Here is a 22,543-nt window from a genome sequence, read left to right as displayed (position 1 = left end):
TGAGAATGATTCCTGCAGTAATTCATTTCAATTTATCAACTTCTAATGCATATAAAGATCTTCCCAGTTTTTTTGTTTGTCATTTCTGGGCATTTTATAACTCACATTTAGTATGATCTCTTCTTGTGACATTGACATTAGGTCTTCTTCAGTCACTGCTTTTTGATTGCTTTGCACCTGCAATTAAGAGTTTTGAAGTAATGTCAGTACAAATTTCAGAAAAAAGGAAACTATTACTGTACAATTTTTCTTAGCAATAGTGGCAGTTCTCCTGAAATTTTCTGGTGTCCCCTAAATGTGTTCTTCTTTCTGTATGCACTGAAATGTTGTCTGAAACTAACAGTGGCAGTGTTCATGTTGTATTTTGGTAGGATGGCAGTATATATCTAGTGTTATGTAGTGACAATAATGTTCAGTACATTAGTTTGGGATTTTCTGACTATGTCATACATGCTTGAGTTGTTTCTCCACAGTGTTCCCCTGGCGAATTAGTGACATGTCTTTTTCTGCTTTGTTTCCTATTCAGGACCTAATGTAGTCTTTCAAAACAGAGGTGACCAAAAGCAGAGTGCAACAGAGGAGGTGAAGATTTTCATGTACCTGTGGATGATCTTTTTGTGACCCCCAAGTGCTTGCGTGTGTTCTCCCTCCAGGTAATTGCCTTTCTCCCATGCGCCCCTGCCATGTTTCTTCTTCTTTCCCATCCCCCTCTCCCATGGCGTCCGTGCCATGTTCTTCCCCTCCCTTTCCCACTTCCATGGCATCTCTTTTTATCGCCTTCCCCTTCTATCTCCTCACCCACAACCTGTTAGGTGAGATCTGTGAAAAGGGGGTAGAAGAGTCGTGGGGGAAGCCTTTTTCGTGGCCTCCAAGTTGATGGAGAGTCAAAGGGGGTAGAAGAGTCGTGGGGGAAGCCTTTTTCGTGGCCTCCAAGTTGATGGAGAGACGCCAGTTGTTTTAATGTTGATTTTTTTTTCTGGCAGGTGCTTTTGATGTACAGGAAAGGAAAAGATAGAGGGGCGACTGGTTCAACCTTTTTTGTTGCTGTTAGTTGCTTGACGGGTCACATATACAGCCCGACCCGTTTTCCCCAGGGAAAAAAGGACATACAGCTGTCACCTGTTTATTGGTTGATAAATTTGAGTGAAAACCAATTACAAATCAGTCGATTGCAGAATAGACAGTCCCACTTAAACTAACTGGTGAACAGAACACACGTTTGGGTGGTACACAGAGTCACAGACTCATCGTCACGCCTTGCCTTGCTCGCTACGTATTTTATTTCGACATGATTAACTGGTACTACTACTCCAGTAGTTACATTCTAATGCTAGAAACCGAGGCTCTCCGCAGCGGCGTCCACGACGGTCTGCTTCAGGGACGACCACTGCAGGCCGTCGGCGGTGCCGGGGTTGCGAGTGGAGCAGTTGCGGCGGACCTGGCCCTGGTCGCCGGTGAGCACCCTGATCTGGCCCATCTTCACCATGGACACGCCGAACTGGCTGAAGAAGTACCGCTGGCTGCGCGCGAAGCGCTCCACGATGGGCCGGGTGGCGTCGTTGGTGAAGAGGTCCTGGTCCGATACGAAGAGCCCCTCCCGGTTCACCAGGTTGACGTAGTACTTGTTGTCGAACACGTCGGGCGTGCGCACGTCCAGACTCCAGCGCGGTGCGGCGGTCGGTGCCCTTGGCCGGGCACGTTCGCCTCAGCCTGCGGAGGTGGTCGGGGCTCATGGTGGGGTCGGGGCGCGGGAAGAGGCGGCCCTCGAAGGAGGCGCAGTGCCCGAGCCCCACGGTGTGCCCGCCGGAGAGGGCGACGAGGTCGTGGCTGTGGTTGTGGAACACGTCGAGGAGGAACGGCACGGCGGAGGTGGGCGCGGGGAGGCCCCAGCACGTCCTGCGGCGTGGAGAGCCGCGGGTTGTCGCGGCGCCCGAGCGGCACGCGGTACTCCGGCCCGCCCGTGGCGACCACGGAGTCGCGCGCGGCGAGCGCGAGGATGTCGGAGCAGGACACCACGGCGCCGCGGCACTCGCGCTCCAGCCGGTCCCGGATGTCGTTGATGGCCTTGAAGGCGGACGGGCGCAGCGTGAGGTTGGGCGGCGCCTGCTGCTCCCCCGGCCCCGTGGCCGACCCGTCCAGGAGCACCGACGCGTCCTGCATTTCGATGCATGAGCCAAATACTGGATTGATGGGATTCGGGAAACAATCAACGCAGGCGAGGCAAGGGTACCTGGACGAAGCAGTCGTGGAAGTGGAGGCGGAGGAGGCCGGCGGCGAGGCCGACGTCCTTGCGGACGGCCTGCCGGACGAAGTCGCGCACGATGGACTCGGCCCTGGGGCAGCTCCGCTCTCAATTGCACCGAAGAACGCTACAGGCTGACGTGTTGAGCGGCCGTTCCTTGATTTTCCTCTGCGGGCCCTCCGATGATATCCCTCTGGCTAAGCAAACGCTGGTCTGTAAACAAGCATCCGTAAGTGTAGCATTATTGATGCGAGTCTCCGCCCTCGATCAGCTTGTTTTTCTTCTAGGGGAAATCGAGCAGCTTGGGTGGGCGCTCCACAGGGGGCAGACGAGAGGGCCTCGGGGGCCTGAAACGGGCCCAGTCGGGTGGCCCGGTGCGGGAATATTCCACCGGGCAAATCGCTGCGCAGACTAATTAGTACCGTATCGGGAGTTTAATTAAAGGCCGACTAGTTTATTAGGCCGAATTCTGCCTAGTACATCGCCAACACGGGGATCATGCACGGCTGTCAGCTGCGAAAGATGCCAAAGTGCACAAATAAAAGAGGCCGCCGAGCCCAACCCGTGACCCAGCACCAAAAGTGCACACGGACGAAAAGATGGCCTGCATCCCCCGGGTTGGCACGTGCTATACATTAGCACTGGGCTTTTTGTTCAAATTCATTTTTTTAAGTCTGCTTAAAAAAAATAGCGCAATTGCATCCCCGGGTTGGCACGTGCTATACATTAGCACTGGGCTTTTTGTTTAAATTTCTTTTTTTTTTACTGACTACTTCCTACTAGTCATTGGATTTAGTTATATGTGGCGTTGTAGTTCTTCACTTGTAGTGTCTTCTTCCCTCGCACCCAAGTCCACATCCTCACCATGCACAGAGCATCGGACCCCCTTCCACTGGTTCCAGCGACGGGACGAGGAGACACAAATCCAACTTGGCGCGGGCAGCAGCGGAGCGAGTGTCACCGGTGGCAGGTGGGTGCTGATGTCTAATACACAACCTTCTTCTTGTAGACGTTGTTGGGCCTCCAAGTGCAGAGGTTTGTTGGACAGTAGAAAATTTCCCTCAAGTGGATGACCTAAGGTTTATCAATCCGTAGGAGGCGTAGGATGAAGATGGTCTCTCTCAAGCAACCCTGCAACCAAATAACAAAGAGTCTCTTGTGTCCCCAACACACCCAATACAATGGTAATTTGTATAGGTGCACTAGTTCGGCGAAGAGATGGTGATACAAGTGGTATATGGATAGTAGATATAGGTTTTTGTAATCTGAAAATATAAAAACAGCAATGTAACTAATGATAAAAGTGAGCGTAAACGGTATTGCAATGCTAGGAAATAAGGCCTATGGTTCATACTTTCGCTAGTGTAAGTTCCCTCAACAATAATATCATAATTGGATCATAAAACTATCCCTCAACATGCAACAAAGAGTCACTCCAAAGTAACTAATAGCGGAGAACGAACGAAGAGATTATGATAGGGTACGAAACCACCTCAAAGTTATTCTTTCCAATCAATCCGTTGGGCTATTCCTATAAGTGTCACAAACAGCCCTAGAGTTCGTACTAGAATAACACCTTAAGATACAAATCAACCAAAACCCTAATGTCACCTAGATACTCCAATGTCACCTCAAGTATCCGTGGGTATGATTATATGATATGCATCACACAATCTCAGATTCATCTATTCAACCAACACATAGAACCTCAAAGAGTGCCCCAAAGTTTCTACCGGAGAATCACGACGAAAACGTGTGCCAACCCTATGCATAGGTTCCCAATGTCACGAAACCCGCAAGTTCATCACCTTAACATACATCAAGTGGCCCGTGGTATCCCATTATCACCACAGATATCCACGACAAGACATACATCAAGTGTTCTCAAATCTTTAAAGACTCAATCCGATAAGATAACTCCAAAGGGGAAACTCAATTCATTACAAGAGAGAAGAGGGGGGAAGAAACATCATAGGATCCAAATATAATAGCAAAGCTCGCGATACATCAAGATCGTATCATCTCAAGAACACGAGAGAGAGAGAGAGAGAGAGATCAAACACATAGCTACTAGTACATACCCTCAGCCCCGAGGGAGAACTACTCGCTCCTCGTCATGGAGAGCACCGGGATGATGAAGATGGCCACCGGTGGAACTCCCGATCTATGTTGCGTTCTGGAAGTTTTAGGTCACGTAGGTATATATGGGTGCAGGAGGTACGTCAGGGGAGCCACGAGGGCCCCACGAGACAGGGGGGCGCGCCCTAGGGGGGGCGCCCCTACCCTCGTGAGCTCCTCCTTCCTTCCTTGACGTGTGGTCCAAGTCCATCGGGTGGCTTTCGTTCCAAAAATAACTTCTCTAGTTGATTTCGTTCCGTTTCGACTCCGTCTGATATTCCTTTTCTTCAAAACACTGAAATAGGTATAAAACAACAAATCTGGGCTGGGCCTCCGGTTAATAGATTAGTCCCAAAAATAATATAAAAGTGGATAATAAAGCCCAATATTGCCCAAAACAGTAGATAATATAGCATGGAGCAATCAAAAATTATCGATATGTTGGAGACGTATAAAGCATCCCCAAGCTTAATTCCTGCTCGTCCTCGAGTAGGTAAATGATAAAAAGATAATTTTTGATGTGGAATGCTAGTTGGTATAATTTCAATGTAATTCTTCCTAATTGTGGCATGAATATTCAGATCCATAAGATTCAAGACAAAAGTTCATATTGACATAAAAATAATAATACTTTAAGCATACTAACAAAGCAATTATGTCTTCTCAAAATAACATGGCCAAAGAAAGCTATCCCTACAAAATCATATAGTATGGCTATGCTCCATCTTCACCACACAAAATATTCAAATCATTCACAACCCCGACGACAAGCCAAGCAATTGTTTCATACTTTTGATGTTCTCAAACTTTTTCAATCTTCACGCAATACATGAGCGTGAGCCATGGATATAGCACTATAGGTGGAATAGAATGGTGGTTGTGGAGAAGACAAAGAGGGAGAAGATATTCTCACATCAACTAGGCGTATCAACGGGCTATGGAGATGCCCATCAATAGATATCAATGTGAGTGAGTAGGGATTGCCATGCAACGGATGCACTAGAGCTATAAGTATATGAAAGCTCAACAAAAGAAACTAGTGGGTGTGCATCCAACTCGCTTGCTCACGAAGACCTAGGGCATTTTGAGGAAGCCCAACATTGGAATATACAAGCCAAGTTGTATAATGAAAGATTCCCACTAGTATATAAAAGTGACAACATAGGAGACTCTATCATGAAGATCATGGTGCTACTTTGAAGCAGAAGTGTGGTAAAAGGATAGTAGCATTGCCCCTTTTATATTTTTTTAATTTTTTTCTTTGGCCTTTTTTGGGACAATGCTCTATTGAATGATGATCATCACACTTCTATTTATTTACAACTCAATGATACAACTCGATACTAGAACAAAGATGAATCTATATGAATGCCTCCGGCGGTGTACCGGGATATGCAATGAATCAAGAGTGACATGTATGAAAGAATTATGAACGGTGGCTTTGCCACTAATACTATGTCAACTACATGATCATGCTAAGCAATATGACAATGATGAATGTGTCATGATGAACTAGATGGTGGAAAGTTGCATGGCAATATATCTCGGAATGGCTATGGAAATGCCATAATAGGTAGGTATGGTGGCTGTTTTGAGGAAGGTATATGGTGGGTTTATGGTACCGGCGAAAGGTGCGCGGTACTAGAGAGGCTAGCAAGGGTGGAAGGGTGAGAGTGCGTATAATCCATGGACTCAACATTAGTCATAAAGAACTCACATACTTATTGCAAAAATCTAGATGTTATCAAAGTAAAGTATTACGCGCATGCTCCTAGGGGGATAGATTGGTAGGAAAAGACCATCGCTCGTCCCCGACCGCCACTCATAAGGAAGACAATCAATAAATAAATCATGCTCTGACTTCGTCACATAACGGTTCACCATACGTGCATGCTACGGGAATCACAAACTTCAACACAAGTATTTCTCAAATTCATAACCACTCAACTAGCATGACTCTAATATCACCATCTCCATATCTCAAAACAATTATCAAGTATCAAACTTCTCATAGTATTCAACACACTCATAAGAGAATTTTATTATTCTTGAATACCTAGCATATTAGGATTTTTAAGCACATTACCATGCTATTTAAGACTCTCAAAATAATATAAGTGAAGCATGAGAGTTCATCTATTTCTATAAAATAAAACTACCACCATGCTCTAAAAGGATATAAGTGAAGCACTAGAGCAAATGACAAACTACTCCGAAAGATATAAGTGAAGATCAATAAGTAGTCGAACAATTATGCAACTATGTGAAGACTCTCTAACATTTAATAATTTCAGATCTTGGTATTTTATTCAAACAGAAAGCAAAACTAAATAACATGACATCTAATAATAGCAAACATCATGTGAAGAAGCAAAAACTTAGGATCAACCGATACTAACCGATAGTTGTTGAAGAAGAAAGGTGGGATGCCAACCGGGGCATCCCCAAGCTTAGATGCTTGAGACTTCTTGAAATATTATCTTGGGGTGCCTTGGGCATCCCCAAGCTTGAGCTTTTGTGTCTCCTTAATTCCTCTCATATCACGGTCTCCCTAAATCCCAAAAGCTTCATCCACACAAAACTCAACAAGGACTCGTGAGATAAGTTAGTATAAACCATTGCCAAAACCTTATCATACTCTACTGTAGCAAATCACTAAAATTATTATTCAACATTGCATACTAAATTCCTCTGCATATTTAATAGTCCTATCCTCAAATAGAATTATTAAAGAAGCAAACATATGCAAACAATGCAAACATAACAGCAATCTGCCTAAACAGGATAGTCTGTAAAGAATGCTGCAACATCCATACTTCCCTAGCTCCAAAAATTATGAAAGAAAATTCCCACTGTAGTAAATTTATCAGAGCTTAATATCCAAAAGGTTTCAACATTTTATCACACTGTGACTTTTCTAGGGAATTATTGCAACAGCGGTAAACTTTCTGTTTTTAAACAGCAACATGTATAGTTGTAACATAGGCATAGTAGAGGCTATCAATGCCACTTTTATTGAAATAAAAGATGCAAAACATTGTTCTAAATAACAGCAAGCAAATCCTAACAAAATAATTTGATGCTCCAAGCAAAACACATATCATGTTGGTGAATAAAAATATAGCTCCAAGTAAATTACCGATGGAAGTGGACGAAAGAGGGGATGCCTTCCGGGGCATCCCCAAGCTTTGACTTTTTGGTGTCCTTGGATTATCTTGGGGGTGCCATGGGCATCCCCAAGCTTAGGCTCTTGCCACTCCTTGTTCCATAGTCCATCGAATCTTTACCCAAAACTTGAAAACTTCACAACACAAAACTTAGCAGAAAACTCGTAAGCTCCGTTAGTATAAGAAAATAAATCACCACTTCAAGGTACTGTAATGAACTAATTCTTTATTTATATTGGTGTTAAACCTACTGTATTCCAACTTCAATATGGTTTATAAACTATTTCAATAGCCATAGATTCATCAAAATAAGCAAACAACACATCGAAAATAGAATCTGTCAAAAACAGAACAGTCTGTAGTAATCTGGATCAAACGCATACTTCTGGAACTCATGAAATTCTCAAATAAATTGCTGGATCTGAGTAATTTATCTATTAATCATCTGAAAAAATAATTAACTAAATAGAACTCTCCAAATAAAAATGGCAACAATTCTCGTGAGCGCTAAAGTTTCTGTTTTTTACAGCATGATCAACAAGACTTTCCCCAAGTCTTCCCAAAGGTTCTACTTGGCACCAACACTAATCAAACACATAAAACCACATCTAAACAGACGCTAGATGAATTATTTATTACTAAACAGGAACAAAAATCAAGGAACAAAAATAAAATTGGGTTGCCTCCCAACAAGCGCTATCGTTTAACGCCCCTAGCTAGGCATGATGATGTCAATGATGCTCACATAAAAGATAAGAATTGAAATATAAAGAGAGCATCATGAAGAATATGACTAGCACATTTAAGTCTAACATTCTTCCTATGTATAGGGATTTTGTGAGCAAACAACTTGTGGGAACAAGAATCAACTTGCATAGGAAGGTAAAACAAGCATAACTTCAAAACTTTAAGCGCATAGAGAGGAAACTTGATATTATTGCAATTCCTACAAGCATATGTTCCTCCCTCATAATAATTTTCAGTAGCATCATGAATGAATATAACAATATAACCAGCACCTAAAGCATTCTTTTCATGATCTACAAGTATAGAAAATTTACTACTCTCCACATAAGCAAAATTCTTCTCATTCATAATAGTGGGAGTATCATAGGAAACTCGAATACTATAAATTGTTTCCATATTAAAAGAGTAATGTTCAGAGAAGGGGTAATCATAATCATGACAAGTTTTATAAATATAATCATCACTACTTTTTATAGCATAAGTTTCATCACAATAATCATCATAAGTAGCAACTTTGTTCTCATCATAATCACTTTGCATATCTAAACATGGAAGGCTAAAAATATCATCATTAAGCGTAGCATCCCCAAGCTTGGGACAAGCATTAATTGTAGCAAATATATTCTCAAATATGTCATCCTCATCAAACATATCTTCCCCAAGCTTGGGCCTTTTCGTATCATAAGCATAATCACTCTCATCATTAATAGCATGGATAGCACCAATAGTAGAGCAATTATTATATTCTTCCAAGCAAGTGCCAAAAAGATTTTCAAGATCATAATAAGTATCATTATCTTCCACAATTATATTTTCATGAGGCACAATAGTAATAGGAGCAACTTTATTTGGGAGAGATACATTTTTACCTCTCTTCCTTTTTCTTTTCTTCTTCTTCACCACATCATGTGTGGGTTCAATCCTCTTTTTGGAGCTCCTTATTAATGAGATTGGTTGAATAGGAGGCTCCTCCTCGTTGCTTGATTCATCATAAGAAATAATAGGAGGATATTGGGAAGTCTCTTCCCTTTCATTAGTATTAGCTTCATCTTATAATTGTTTTCTTATCTTTATGTAGTTGGCAATATAAGGATTATCAATGCAATTCACCGCACAATACATATAAATTTTCTATATATCAAAATCAAGAACTCTATCAAGATTAAACTTTGGAATACCCTCAGTTATACGTTTAATTTCTTCATAACCCAAAAGAAGGCTAAGCTCTTTATGATTCTCAAGGGTAATCAAATTATCACAATGTTTGGACACGACTTGATCATGAAAAAAATAGCATTGGAGCTTTAAATGACCATGTTCATTGCAAATTTCACAAGGGGCACGAAAAATATTGAATCTTTCAGCACACTCATCTAGGATTTCTTGCAAAGATTTGGTTTCTAAGTACTTATGCCTCTTGCAATATCTATCTTCCCTATTTGGTGTGTACTTGCAAACCCAGTCTACTCCATAAAAATTGACATGTTTATAGGAGGCATTTTCATCATAACTAGTGCAATCATCATTAGTATTATGGATATCAAAGAATTCGTACTAACAAAATTGCAATCATGCTCATCATTCAAATATTTAGTGCCAAACATTTTATAGATTTCTTCTTCTAGCACTTGAGCACAATTATCCTTTCCATCATACTCACGAAAGATATTAAAAAGGCGATGCGTATGAGACAAACTCAATTCCATTTTTTTTGTAGTTTTCTTTTATAAACTAAACTAGTGATAAAACAAGAAACTAAAAGACTCGATTGCAAGATCTAAAGATATACCTTCAAGCGCTAACCTCCCCGGCAACAGCGCCAGAAAAGAGCTTGATGTCTACTACACAACCTTCTTCTTGTAGACGTTGTTGGGCCTCCAAGTGCAGAGGTTTGTAGGACAGTAGCAAATTTCCCTCAAGTGGATGACATAAGGTTTATAAATCCGTAGGAGGCGTAGGATGAAGACGTCTCTCTCAAGCAACCCTGCAACCAAATAACAAAGAGTCTCTTGTGTCCCCAACACACCCAATACAATGGTAATTTGTATAGGTGCACTAGTTCGGCGAAGAGATGGTGATACAAGTGGTATATGGATAGTAGATATAGGTTTTTGTAATCTGAAAATATAAAAACAGCAAGGTAAATAATGATAAAAGTGAGCGTAAACGGTATTGCAATGCTAGGAAACAAGGCCTAGGGTTCATACTTTCGCTAGTGTAAGTTCCCTCAACAATAATATCATAATTGGATCATAAAACTATCCCTCAACATGCAACAAAGAGTCACTCCAAAGTCACTAATAGCGGAGAACGAACGAAGAGATTATGGTAGGGTACAAAACCACCTGAAAGTTATTTTTTCCAATCAATCCGTTGGGCTATTCCTATAAGTGTCACAAACAGCCCTAGAGTTCGTACTAGAATAACACCTTAAGATACAAATCAACCAAAACCCTAATGTCACCTAAATACTCCAATGTCACCTCAAGTATCCGTCGGTATGATTATACGATATGCATCACACAATCTCAGATTCATCTATTCAACCAACACATAGAACCTCAAAGAGTGCCCCAAAGTTTCTACCGGAGAATCACGACGAAAACGTGTGCCAACCCCTATGCATAGGTCCCCAATGTCACGAAACCCGCAAGTTGATCACCTTAACATACATCAAGTGGCACGTGGTATCCCATTGTCACCACAGATATCCACGGCAATACATACATCAAGTGTTCTCAAATCTTTAAAGACTCAATCCGATAAGATAACTCCAAAGGGGAAACTCAATTCATTACAAGAGAGAAGAGGGGGGAAGAAACATCATAGGATCCAAATATAATAGCAAAGCTCGCGATACATCAAGATCGTATCATCTCAAGAACATGAGAGAGAGAGATCAAACACATAGCTACTGGTACATACCCTCAGCCCCGAGGGAGAACTACTCCCTCCTCGTCATGGAGAGCACCGGGATGATGAAGATGAAGGAAATATGCCCTAGAGGCAATAATAAAGTTATTATTTATTTCCTTATATCATGATAAATGTTTTTTATTCATGCTAGAATTGTATTAACCGGAAACATAATACATGTGTGAATACATAGACAAACAGAGTGTCACTAGTATGCCTCTACTTGACTAGCTCGTTAATCAAAGATGGTTATGTTTCCTAACCATGGACAAAGAGTTGTTATTTGATTAACGGGATCACATCATTAGTTGAATGATCTGATTGACATGACCCATTCCGTTAGCTTAGCACCCGATAGTTTAGTATGTTGCTATTGCTTTCTTCATGACTTATACATGTTCCTATGACTATGAGATTATGCAACTCCCGTTTGCCGAAGGAACACTTCGCGTGCTACCAAACGTCACAACGTAAATGGGTGATTATAAAGGTGCTCTACAGGTGTCTCCAAAGGTACATATTGGGTTGGCGTATTTCGAGATTAGGATTTGTCACTCCGATTGTCGGAGAGGTATCTCTGGGCCCTCTCGGTAATACACATCACATAAGCCTTGCAAGCATTGCAACTAATGAGTTAGTTGTGAGATGATGTATTACGGAACGAGTAAAGAGACTTGCCGGTAACGAGATTGAACTAGGTATTGAGATACCGACGATCGAATCTCGGGCAAGTAACATACCGATGACAAAGGGAACAACGTATGTTGTTATGCGGTCTGACCGATAAAGATCTTCGTAGAATATGTAGGAGCCAATATGAGCATCCAGGTTCCGCTATTGGTTATTGACCGGAGATGTGTCTCGGTCATGTCTACATTGTTCTCGAACCGTAGGGTCCGCACGCTTAAGGTTTCGATGACAGTTATATTATGAGTTTATGCGTTTTGATGTACCGAAGGAGTTCGGAGTCCCGGATGAGATCGGGGACATGACGAGGAGTCTCGAAATGGTCGAGACGTAAAGATCGATATATTGGACGACTATATTCGGACATCGGAAAGGTTCCGAGTGATTCGGGTATTTTTCGGAGTACCGGGTAGTTACGGGAGAACCAATGGGCCTTGATGGGCTTTAGTGGGAAGAGGAGAAAGGGCCAAGGGGCTGCTGCGCCCCCCTCCCCTCTAGTCCGAATTGGACTAGGAAAAAGGGGGCCGCCACCTTTCCTTCTCCTCCACTTCCTTCTCCCTTCCTCCCCTCTTGATGGACTCCTACTAGGACTTGGAGTCCTAGTAGGACTCCACATCCTGGCCGCACCAAGTGCCTTGGCCGGCCTCCTCCTCCTCCATCCTTTATATACTGAGGCAAGGGGCACCCCATGAACACAAGTTGATCTTCGTGATCGTTCCTTAGCCGTGTGCGGTGCCCCCCTCCACCATATTCCACCTCGGTCATATTGTAGCGGTGCTTAGGCGAAGCCCTGCGACGGTAGAACATCAAGATCGTCACCACGCCGTCGTGCTGACGGAACTCCTCCCCGACGCTTTGCTGGATCGGAGCCCGGGGATCGTCATCGAGCTGAACGTGTGCCAAGAACTCGGAGGTGCCGGAGTAACGGTGCTTGGATTGGTCGGATCGTGAAGACGTACGACTACATCAACTGCGTTGTCACAACGCTTCCGCTGTCGGTCTACAAGGGTACATAGATCACACTCTCCCCTCTCGTTGCTATGCATCACCATGATCTTGCGTGTGCGTAGGAATTTCTTTGAAATTACTACGTTCCCCAACAGTGGCATCCGAGCCTAGGTTTTATGTGTTGATGTTATATGCACGAGTAGAACACAAGTGAGTTGTGGGCGATATAAGTCATACTGCTTACCAGCATGTCACACTTTGGTTCGGCGGTATTGTTGGATGAAGCGGCCCGGACCGACATTACGCGTACGCTTATGCGAGACCAGTTCTCCCGACGTGCTTGGCACAAAGGTGGCTAGCGGGTGACAGTTTCTCCAACTTTAGTTGAACCGAGTGTGGCTACGCCCGGTCATTGCAAAGGTTAAAACAGCACCAACTTGACAAACTATCGTTGTGGTTTTTTGATGCGTAGGTAAGAACGGTTCTTGCTCAGCCCGTAGCAGCCACGTAAAACTTGCAACAACAAAGTAGAGGACATCTAACTTGTTTTTGCAGGGCATGTTGTGATGTGATATGGTCAAGACATGATGAGATATAAGTTGTTGTATAAGATGATCATGTTTTGTTGAAGTTATCGGCAACTGGCAGAAGCCTTATGGTTGTCTCTTTATTGCATAAGATCCAAGCGCCAAATAATTGCTTTACTTTATTGCTATGCGATAGCAATGGTTGCAAGAGCAGTAGTTGGCGAGACGACCATGTGACGACACATTGATATAGATCAAGATGATGGAGATCATGGTGTCATGCCAGTGACGATGGAAATCATGACGATACTTTGGAGTTAGAGATCAAAGGCACAAGATGATGATGGCCATATCATGTCACATATTTTGATTGCATGTGATGTTTATCTTTTATGCATCTTATCTTGCTTTGCTTGACGGTAGCATTTTAAGATGATCTCTCGCTAATTATCAAGAAGTGTTCTCCCAGAGTATGCACCGTTGCGAAAGTTCTTCGTGCTGAGACACCACGTGATGATCGGGTGTGATAGGCTCTACGTTCAAATACAACAGGTGCAAAACAGTTGCACACGCGGAATCCTCAGGTTATACTTGACGAGCCAAGCATATACAGATATGGCCTCGGAACACAGAGACCGAAAGGTCGAGCGTGAATCATATAGTAGATATGATCAACATAGTGATGTTCACCAATGAAACTACTCCATCTCACGTGATGATCGGACATGGTTTAGTTGATATGGATCACGTGATCACTTAGAGGATTAGAAGGATGTCTATCTAAGTGGGAGTTCATAAGTAATATGATTAATTGAAAATTGTGTTGAAAGATGTTAGTAGCAATGATGCGGATTGGATCCGTGATATGAGGTTTATCCTCATTGCTGCACAGAAGAATTATGTCCTTGATGCACCGCTACGTGACGGACCTATTGCAGGAGCAGATGCAGACGTTATGAACGTTTGGCTAGCTCAATATGATGACTACTTGATAGTTTAGTGCACCATGCTTAATGGCTTAGAATCGGGACTTCAAAGACGTTTTGAACGTCATGGAGCATATGAGATGTTCCAGGAGTTGAAGTTAATATTTCAAGCAAATACCCGAGTTGGGAGATATGAAGTCTCCAACAAGTTCTATAGCTAAAAGATGGAGGAGAATCGCTCAACTAGTGAGCATATGCTTAGATTGTCTGAGTACTACAATCGCTTGAATCAAGTGGGAGTTAATCTTCCAGATAAGATAGTGATTGACAGAATTCTCTAGTCACCATCACCAAGTTAGTAGAACTTCGTGATGAACTATTATATGCAAGGGATAACGGAAACGATTCCCAAGCTCTTCGTAATGCGGAAATTGACGAAGGTAGAAATCGAGAAAAACATCAAGTGTTGATGGTAGACAAGACCACTAGTTTCAAGAAAAGGGCAGAGGGAAGAAGGGGAACATCAAGAAGAACAGCAAGCAAGTTGCTGCTCAAGTGAAGAAGCCCAAGTCTGGTCCTAAGCCTGAGACTAAGTGTTTCTACTGCAAAGGGACTGGTCACTGGAAGCGGAACTACCCCAAGTGATTGGCAGATAAGAAGGATGGCAAAGTGAACATAAGTATATTTGATATACATGTTATTGATGTGTACTTTACTAGTGTTTATAGCAACCCCTCAGTATTTGATACTAGTTCAGTTGCTAAGATTAGTAACTCGATACGGGAGTTGCAGAATAAACAGAGACTAGTTAAGGGTGAAGTGACGATGTGTGTTGGAAGTGGTTCCAAGATTGATATGATCATCATCGCACACTCCCTATACTTTCGGGATTAGTGTTGAACCTGAATAAGTGTTATTTGGTGTTTGCGTTAAGCATGAATATGATTTGATCATGTTTATTGTAATACGGTTATTCATTTAAGTAAGAGAATAAATTGTTGTTCTGTTTACATGAATAAAACCTTATATGGTTACACACCCAATGAAAATAGTTCGTTGGATCTCGATCGTAGTGATACACATAATCATAATATTGAAACCAAAAGATGCAAAGTTAATAATGATAGTGCAACTTATTTGTGGCACTACCGTTTAGGTCATATTGGTGTAAAGCGCATTAAGAAACTCCATGCTGATGGGCTTTTGGAAGCACTTGATTATGAATCAGTTGATGCTTGCGAACCATGCCTCATGGCCAAGATGACTAAGACTCTGTTCTTCGAAACAATGGAGCGAGCAACAGATTTGTTGGAAATCATACATACTGATGTATGTGGTCCGACAAATATTGAGGCTCGCGACAAGTATCATTATTTTCTGATCTTCACAGATGATTTGAGCATATATGAGTATATCTACTTGATGAAACATAAGTCTGAAACATTTGAAAAGTTCAAAGAATTTCAGAGTGAAGTGAAAAATCATCGTAACAAGAAAATAAAGTTTCTACGATCTGATCGTAGAGAAGAGTATTTGAGTTACGAGTTTGGCCTTCAGTTTAAAACAATGTGAAATAGTTTCACTACTCACGCCACCTGGAACACCACAATGTAATGGTGTGTCTGAACGTCATAACCGTACTTTATTAGATATGGTGTGATCTATGATGTCTCTTACTGATCTACCACTATCATTTTGGGGTTATGCATTAGAGACAGCTGCATTCACGTTAAAAGGGCACCATCCAAATCTGTTGAGACGACACCGTATGAACTATGGTTTGGCAAGAAACCAAAGTTGTTGTTTCTTAAAGTTTGGGGTTTCAATGCTTATATGAAAAAGTTTCATCCTGATAAGCTCAAACTCAAATCGGAGAAGTGCGTCTTCATAGGATACCCAAAAGAAAATGTTGGGTACACCTTCTATCATAGATCCGAAGGCAAGATATTCGTTGCTTAGAATGGATCCTTTCCAGAGAAGGAGTTTCTCTCGAAAGAAGTGAGTGGGAGGAAAGTAGAACTTGATGAGGTAACTGTACCTGCTCCCTTATTGGAAAGTAGTTCATCACAGAAATCTGTTCCTGTGACTACTACACCAATTAGTGAGGAAGCTAATGATGATGATCATGTAACTTCAGATCAAGTTACTACCAAATCTCGTAGGTAAACAAGAGTGAGATCCACACCAGAGTGGTACGGTAATCCTATTCTGGAAGTCATGTTACTAGACCATGACGAACTTGCGAACTATGAGGAAGCGATGATGAGCCCAGATTCCGTGAAATGGTTTAAGGCCATGAAATCTGAGATGTGATCCATGTATGAGAACAAAGTATGGACTTTGATGGATTTGCCCGATGATCGGCAAGCCATAGAAAATAAATGGATCTTCAAGAGGAAGACGGACACTAATAGTAGTGTTACTATCTACAAAGCTAGAATTGTCGCAAAAGGTTTTCGACAAGTTCAAGGTGTTGACTACGATGAGATTTTCTCACTCGTATCTATGCTCAAGTCTGTCCGAATCATGTTAGCAATTGCCGCATTTTATGAAATCTGGCAAATGGATAAACAAAACTTCATTCCTTGATGGATTTACTAAAGAAGAGTTGTATACGATGCAACTAGAAGGTTTTGTCGATCCTAAAGGTGTTAACTAAATATGCAAGCTCCAGCGATCCATCTATGGACTGGTGCAAGAATCTCGGAGTTGGAATATACGCTTTGATAAGTTGATCAAACCATATAGTTTTTTACAGAATTGCGGTGAAGCCTGTATTTACAAGAAAGTGAGTGGGAGCACTACATCATTTCTGATAAGTATATGTGTATGACATATTGTTGATCGGAAATAATGTAGAATTATTCTGCAAAGCATAAAGGAGTGTTTGAAAGGAGATTTTCAAAGAAAGACCTCGGTAAAGCTGCTTACATATTGAGCATCAAGATCTATAGAGATAAATCAAGACGCTTGATAAGTTTTTTCAATGAGTACATACCTTGACAAGATTTTGAAGTAGTTCAAAATGGAACAGTCAAAGAAAGAGTTCTTGCCTGTGTTGCAAGGTGTGAAATTGAGTAAGACTCAAAGCCCGACCACGGCAGAAGATAGAAATAGAATTAAAGTCATTCCTTGTGCCTCAGCCATAAGTTCTATAAAGTATGCCATGCTATGTACCAGATCTATTGTATACCCTACACTATGTTAAGCAAGGGAGTACAATAGTGATCTAAGAGTAGATCACTGGACAGCGGTCAAAATTATCCTTAGTGGAATAAGGAAATATTTCTCAATTATGGAGGTGACAAAAAGGTTCGTCGTAAAAAGTTACGTCGATGCAAGCTTTGACACTGATCCAGATGACTCTAAGTCTCAATCTGGATACATATTGAAAGTGGGAGCAATTAGCTAGAAGTAGCTCCATGCAGAGCATTGTTGACATAGAAATTTGCAAAATACACGCGGATCTGAATGTGGCAGACCCGTTGACTAAACTTCTCTCACAAGCAAAACATGATCACTTTTTGGGTCTTAATCACATAGCGATGTGAACTAGATTATTGAATCTAGTAAACCCTTTGGGTGTTAGTCACATGGAGATGTGAACCAATCACATAAAGATGTGAACTATTGATTTTAAATCACATGGCGATGTGATCTAGATTATTGACTCAGCCCCGAGGGAGAACTACTCTCTCCTCGTCATGGAGAGCACCGGGATGATGAAGATGAAGGAAATATGCCCTAGAGGCAATAATAAAGTTATTATTTATTTCCTTATATCATGATAAATGTTTATTATTCATGCTAGAATTGTATTAACCGGAAACATAATACATGTGTGAATACATAGACAAACAGAGTGTCACTAGTATGCCTCTACTTGACTAGCTCGTTAATCAAAGATGGTTATGTTTCCTAACCATGGACAAAGAATTGTTATTTGATTAACGGGATCACATCATTAGTTGAATGATCTGATTGACATGACCCATTCCATTAGCTTAGCACCCGATCGTTTAGTATGTTGCTATTGCTTTCTTCATGACTTATACATGTTCCTATGACTATGAGATTATGCAACTCCCGTTTGCCGGAGGAACACTTTGTGTGCTACCAAACGTCACAATGTAAATGGGTGATTATAAAGGTGCTCTACAGGTGTCTCCAAAGGTACATGTTGGGTTGGCGTATTTCGAGATTAGGATTTGTCACTCCGATTGTCGGAGAGGTATCTCTGGGCCCTCTCAGTAATACACATCACATAAGCCTTGCAAGCATTGCAACTAATGAGTTAGTTGTGAGATGATGTATTACGGAACGAGTAAAGAGACTTGCCGGTAATGAGATTGAACTAGGTATTGAGATACCGACGATCGAATCTCGGGCAAGTAACATAACGATGACAAAGGGAACAACGTATGTTGTTATGCGGTCTGACCGGTAAAGATCTTCGTAGAATATGTAGGAGCCAATATGAGCATCCAGGTTCCGCTATTGGTTATTGACCGGAGACGTGTCTCGGTCATGTCTACATTGTTCTCGAACCGTAGGGTCCGCACACTTAAGGTTTCGATGACAGTTATATTATGAGTTTATGAGTTTTGATGTACCGAAGGAGTTCGGAGTCCCGGATGAGATCGGGGACATGACGAGGAGTCTCGAAATGGTTGAGACGTAAAGATCGATATATTGGACGACTATATTCGGACATCAGAAAGGTTCCGAGTGATTCGGGTATTTTTCGGAGTACCGGGTAGTTACAGGAGAAGCAATGGGCCTTGATGGGCTTTAGTGGGAAGAGGAGAAAGGGCCAAGGGGCTGCTGCGCCCCCCCTCCCCTCTAGTCCGAATTGGACTAGGAAAAAGGGGGCCGGCCACCTTTCCTTCTCCTCCACTTCCTTCTCCCTTCCTCCCCTCTTGATGGAATCCTACTAGGACTTGGACTCCTAGTAGGACTCCACATCCTGGCCGCACCAAGTGCCTTGGCCGGCCTCCTCCTCCCCCATCCTTTATATACTGAGGCAAGGGGCACCCCATGAACACAAGTTGATCTTCGTGATCGTTCCTTAGCCGTGTGCGGTGCCCCCCTCCACCATATTCCACCTCGGTCATATTGTAGCGGTGCTTAGGCGAAGCCCTGCGACGGTAGAACATCAAGATCGTCACCATGCCGTCGTGCTGACGGAACTCCTCCCCGACGCTTTGCTGGATCGGAGCCCGGGGATCGTCATCGAGCTGAACGTGTGCCAAGAACTCGGAGGTGCCGGAGTAACGGTGCTTGGATCGGTTGGATAGTGAAGACATACGACTACATCAACCGCGTTGTCACAACGCTTCCGCTGTCGGTCTACAAGGGTATGTAGATCACACTCTCCCCTCTCGTTGCTATGCATCACCATGATCTTGCGTGTGCCTAGGAATTTTTTTGAAATTACTACGTTCCCCAACAAAAGATGGCCACCGGTGAGGGTTCCCCCCCTCCGGCGGGGTGCCGGAACAGGGTCCCAATTGGTTTTTGGTGGCTACGGAGGCTTATGGCGGCGGAACTCTCGGTCTATGTTGCGTTCTGGAAGTTTTAGGTCACGTAGGTATATATGGGTGCACGAGGTACATCAGGGGAGCCACGACGGCCCCACGATATAGGGGGCGCGCCCTAGGGGGGCGCCCCATACCCTCGTGAGCTCCTCCTTCCTTCTTTGATGTGGGGTCCAAGTCCATCGGGTGGCTTTCGTTCCAAAAATAACTTCTCTAGTTGATTTCGTTCCGTTTCGACTCCGTCTGATATTGCTTTTCTTCAAAACACTGAAATAGGCATAAAAAAGCAAATCTAGGCTGGGCCTCCGGTTAATAGGTTAGTCCCAAAAATAATGTAAAAGTCGATAATAAAGCCCAATATTGCCCAAAACAGTAGATAATATAGCATGGAGCAATCAAAAATTATAGATACGTTGGAGACGTATCAGGTGCTCATGGGGTGTGGGAGGGGCGGCGCTGACACAGATGCGGCGCGGGAGTGGAGGTGGAGCCAGTGGAGGAGAGACGCGTATTTTACTCAGTCGCCGAGCGGTGGAGTATATTTAGGAGAAAGCCGGAGGAAAAATTTTACTCCCTTATGACGGATAAGGGATCAGCTTGGTCCCGGTTAGAGGACTAAAATCAAATTTTTACTCATCTAACCGGTTATAAGGGATCGGTTAGAAATGCCCTTAGGTATGTAGTGGATAGGCCACATATCAAGATAAATAAGATAGTTGGGATAAATATCTTAGATATATAGGATGCATATCAAGCTATCAACTAATTGAAATTTGCACGGTTGTGCAAGATTTGCTAGCATCGATCATAACTTGTAATCATAACTGTTAGAATAAATCCTAGGCACTCCGTCGATCTACCGAGGACCAAGCAATCACACAAGCACAACACCAAGATTTGTTAACGAGGTTCATCATCATGGCTACATCCCGGGGCATGACTACGGGCGCTCCTCCCCATGACATCGATACAATACCGCACTACGGTCGCCCGGGCGCCGGCACACGCCGCCGGCTCCCCCGTGTGCCCGTGCTATTATGTTGGCATAGGTTACATCGTGTGTCTACCCCCGATATATATGAGAGGCCTAGGATACAAGTGTCCTATTAGGACACAACTCCTACCCTGTCTACACATAGTCCAAAACCAAGTCCAACTATAACCTACCTTGTACAATAATATTCGACACAACTCTAACAAACTCCACGTTGGCGAATATTCTCCACCACCTTGAATTCGTCCGTGCGTCGAACCTTCATGTACATTGGACTTGAGATACGCCATGAGCACCGCTGCTACTCCCAGACTCCATGTGACTCCACTTGCAATTGTAGTCCCTTCTCGTCTTCTTAGCAGTCAACGCTCGAGCAAACTTAAGTTCCTCATTACTCTACCTTGTGCTCCCAACTTCCGGAGTATCCGTCCAACACCATCACACACTGATCACTGTTTGCGTGAAAGTGAACAACTCACATATTAGATGCCACATATAAGAGTTACCCGAACTCAACGTCATCACTCTCCTTAACTGTATGTCTGAAACTTGAAGGAATTTCATCGTCACCCTGAGTCAAATTCGCAGTTGTCTCATCCTTTTTTTTCCGGATAGTCTCTGGCATGTCCCATAGCTATAGCACTCCGCCTCCTTCTGTACTTGTCATCCGCACTTTGCCATGTGCACCGAACACCATAGAATATACGGCCATGTACTTTCTCAGCTTTTGACAATTTCAGACTCTCCGCCACTTTCTTATATTCTTCATGGTCAACTCCTGTCCATGTTCCGGCACCGATAGACCCAGTCACCAACTTGAATCCGGTACTCGTCAACATTGTTTCAGCACCCCCTGCACACTTTGTCTGACCACATGTCTCACCATTAGTGCATTGGCCTGTCGCTGTGTCCCGTGCTTACCGCACGCCTCACCGCTATCACTGCGTCGAGCCTCTGTTGTCCTGGTCGAGTCTCTCGGGTAGCTAGCCCCCACTGCCTCAACCCCCACTGCAGAGAACCACCGATCATCACCGACCGATGCCGAGTATCACGTCTCCATCAGACCACTGGTACCCAGTCTGAAACCACGTGTCTCTCGCTACCCCGCTGAAATAGGCTTCGACTCTCCGTTAACTTACGCTGTAGCCCCTCCATCCACTCAGAGTGTAGTCATCCGTCAGACTCCAGCTCCACCTTCAACATGACTCCATGGTGGTTGTACATGCCACCCTCCCGCGCCCTGTCGACTCCAAGCTCTCATGTGCACCATCTTGAATCAACCCTGCGCAATAGTCTGTCGAAGCCTCCGCACAAGCCCTCAAGCCTGCACCACGTGTTTCCACACCCCAGAAGTCGGCCACCATCAGCATCAGCTCCTATGTCGTCGTCGCTGAAATCACCGCCGTCTTCTGCTTTGATCGACATCCCCGTCGATCCGTCAGACAGTCCAGTCCGATCCAGCCGTGTATGTTCGACTGCAACCATGCTCCACCCTGCGTCGTCTCTGCCCCGCACATCTGTGCATTGATTGATGCCTTGTGTTTGCATGATCTTGTCACGGCGCGCTCCAGACTACTCCAAGCCTTATACGCACGTCACCATCCTTGCCGCACAATGTCCATCTTGATCAACTTGGCATCCTGCTACTCCATCAAGCATATCCGTTGCACAAACAATTCCTGCAACACTTGAATTCAGGCAGCCTGTCAATGTAAGCATTAACTCAAAATACCA

The 22,543-nt window shown here is 43.4% G+C and overlaps 1 pseudogene; it reads right to left on the bottom strand.

Moving 5' to 3' along the window:
• Positions 1 to 1,176: 1,176 nt before the first annotated feature.
• LOC125547312 lies at positions 1,177 to 22,234 on the bottom strand (annotated as a pseudogene).
• Between the last annotated feature and the right edge of the window lie 309 nt (positions 22,235 to 22,543).

Source organism: Triticum urartu, chromosome 3 (genome assembly GCF_003073215.2).
Source record: "Triticum urartu cultivar G1812 chromosome 3, Tu2.1, whole genome shotgun sequence".
NCBI lineage: Eukaryota > Viridiplantae > Streptophyta > Magnoliopsida > Poales > Poaceae > Triticum > Triticum urartu.
The sequence above is the reverse complement of the archived record's forward strand: the minus strand, read 5'-3'. Positions and strand labels throughout refer to the sequence as shown.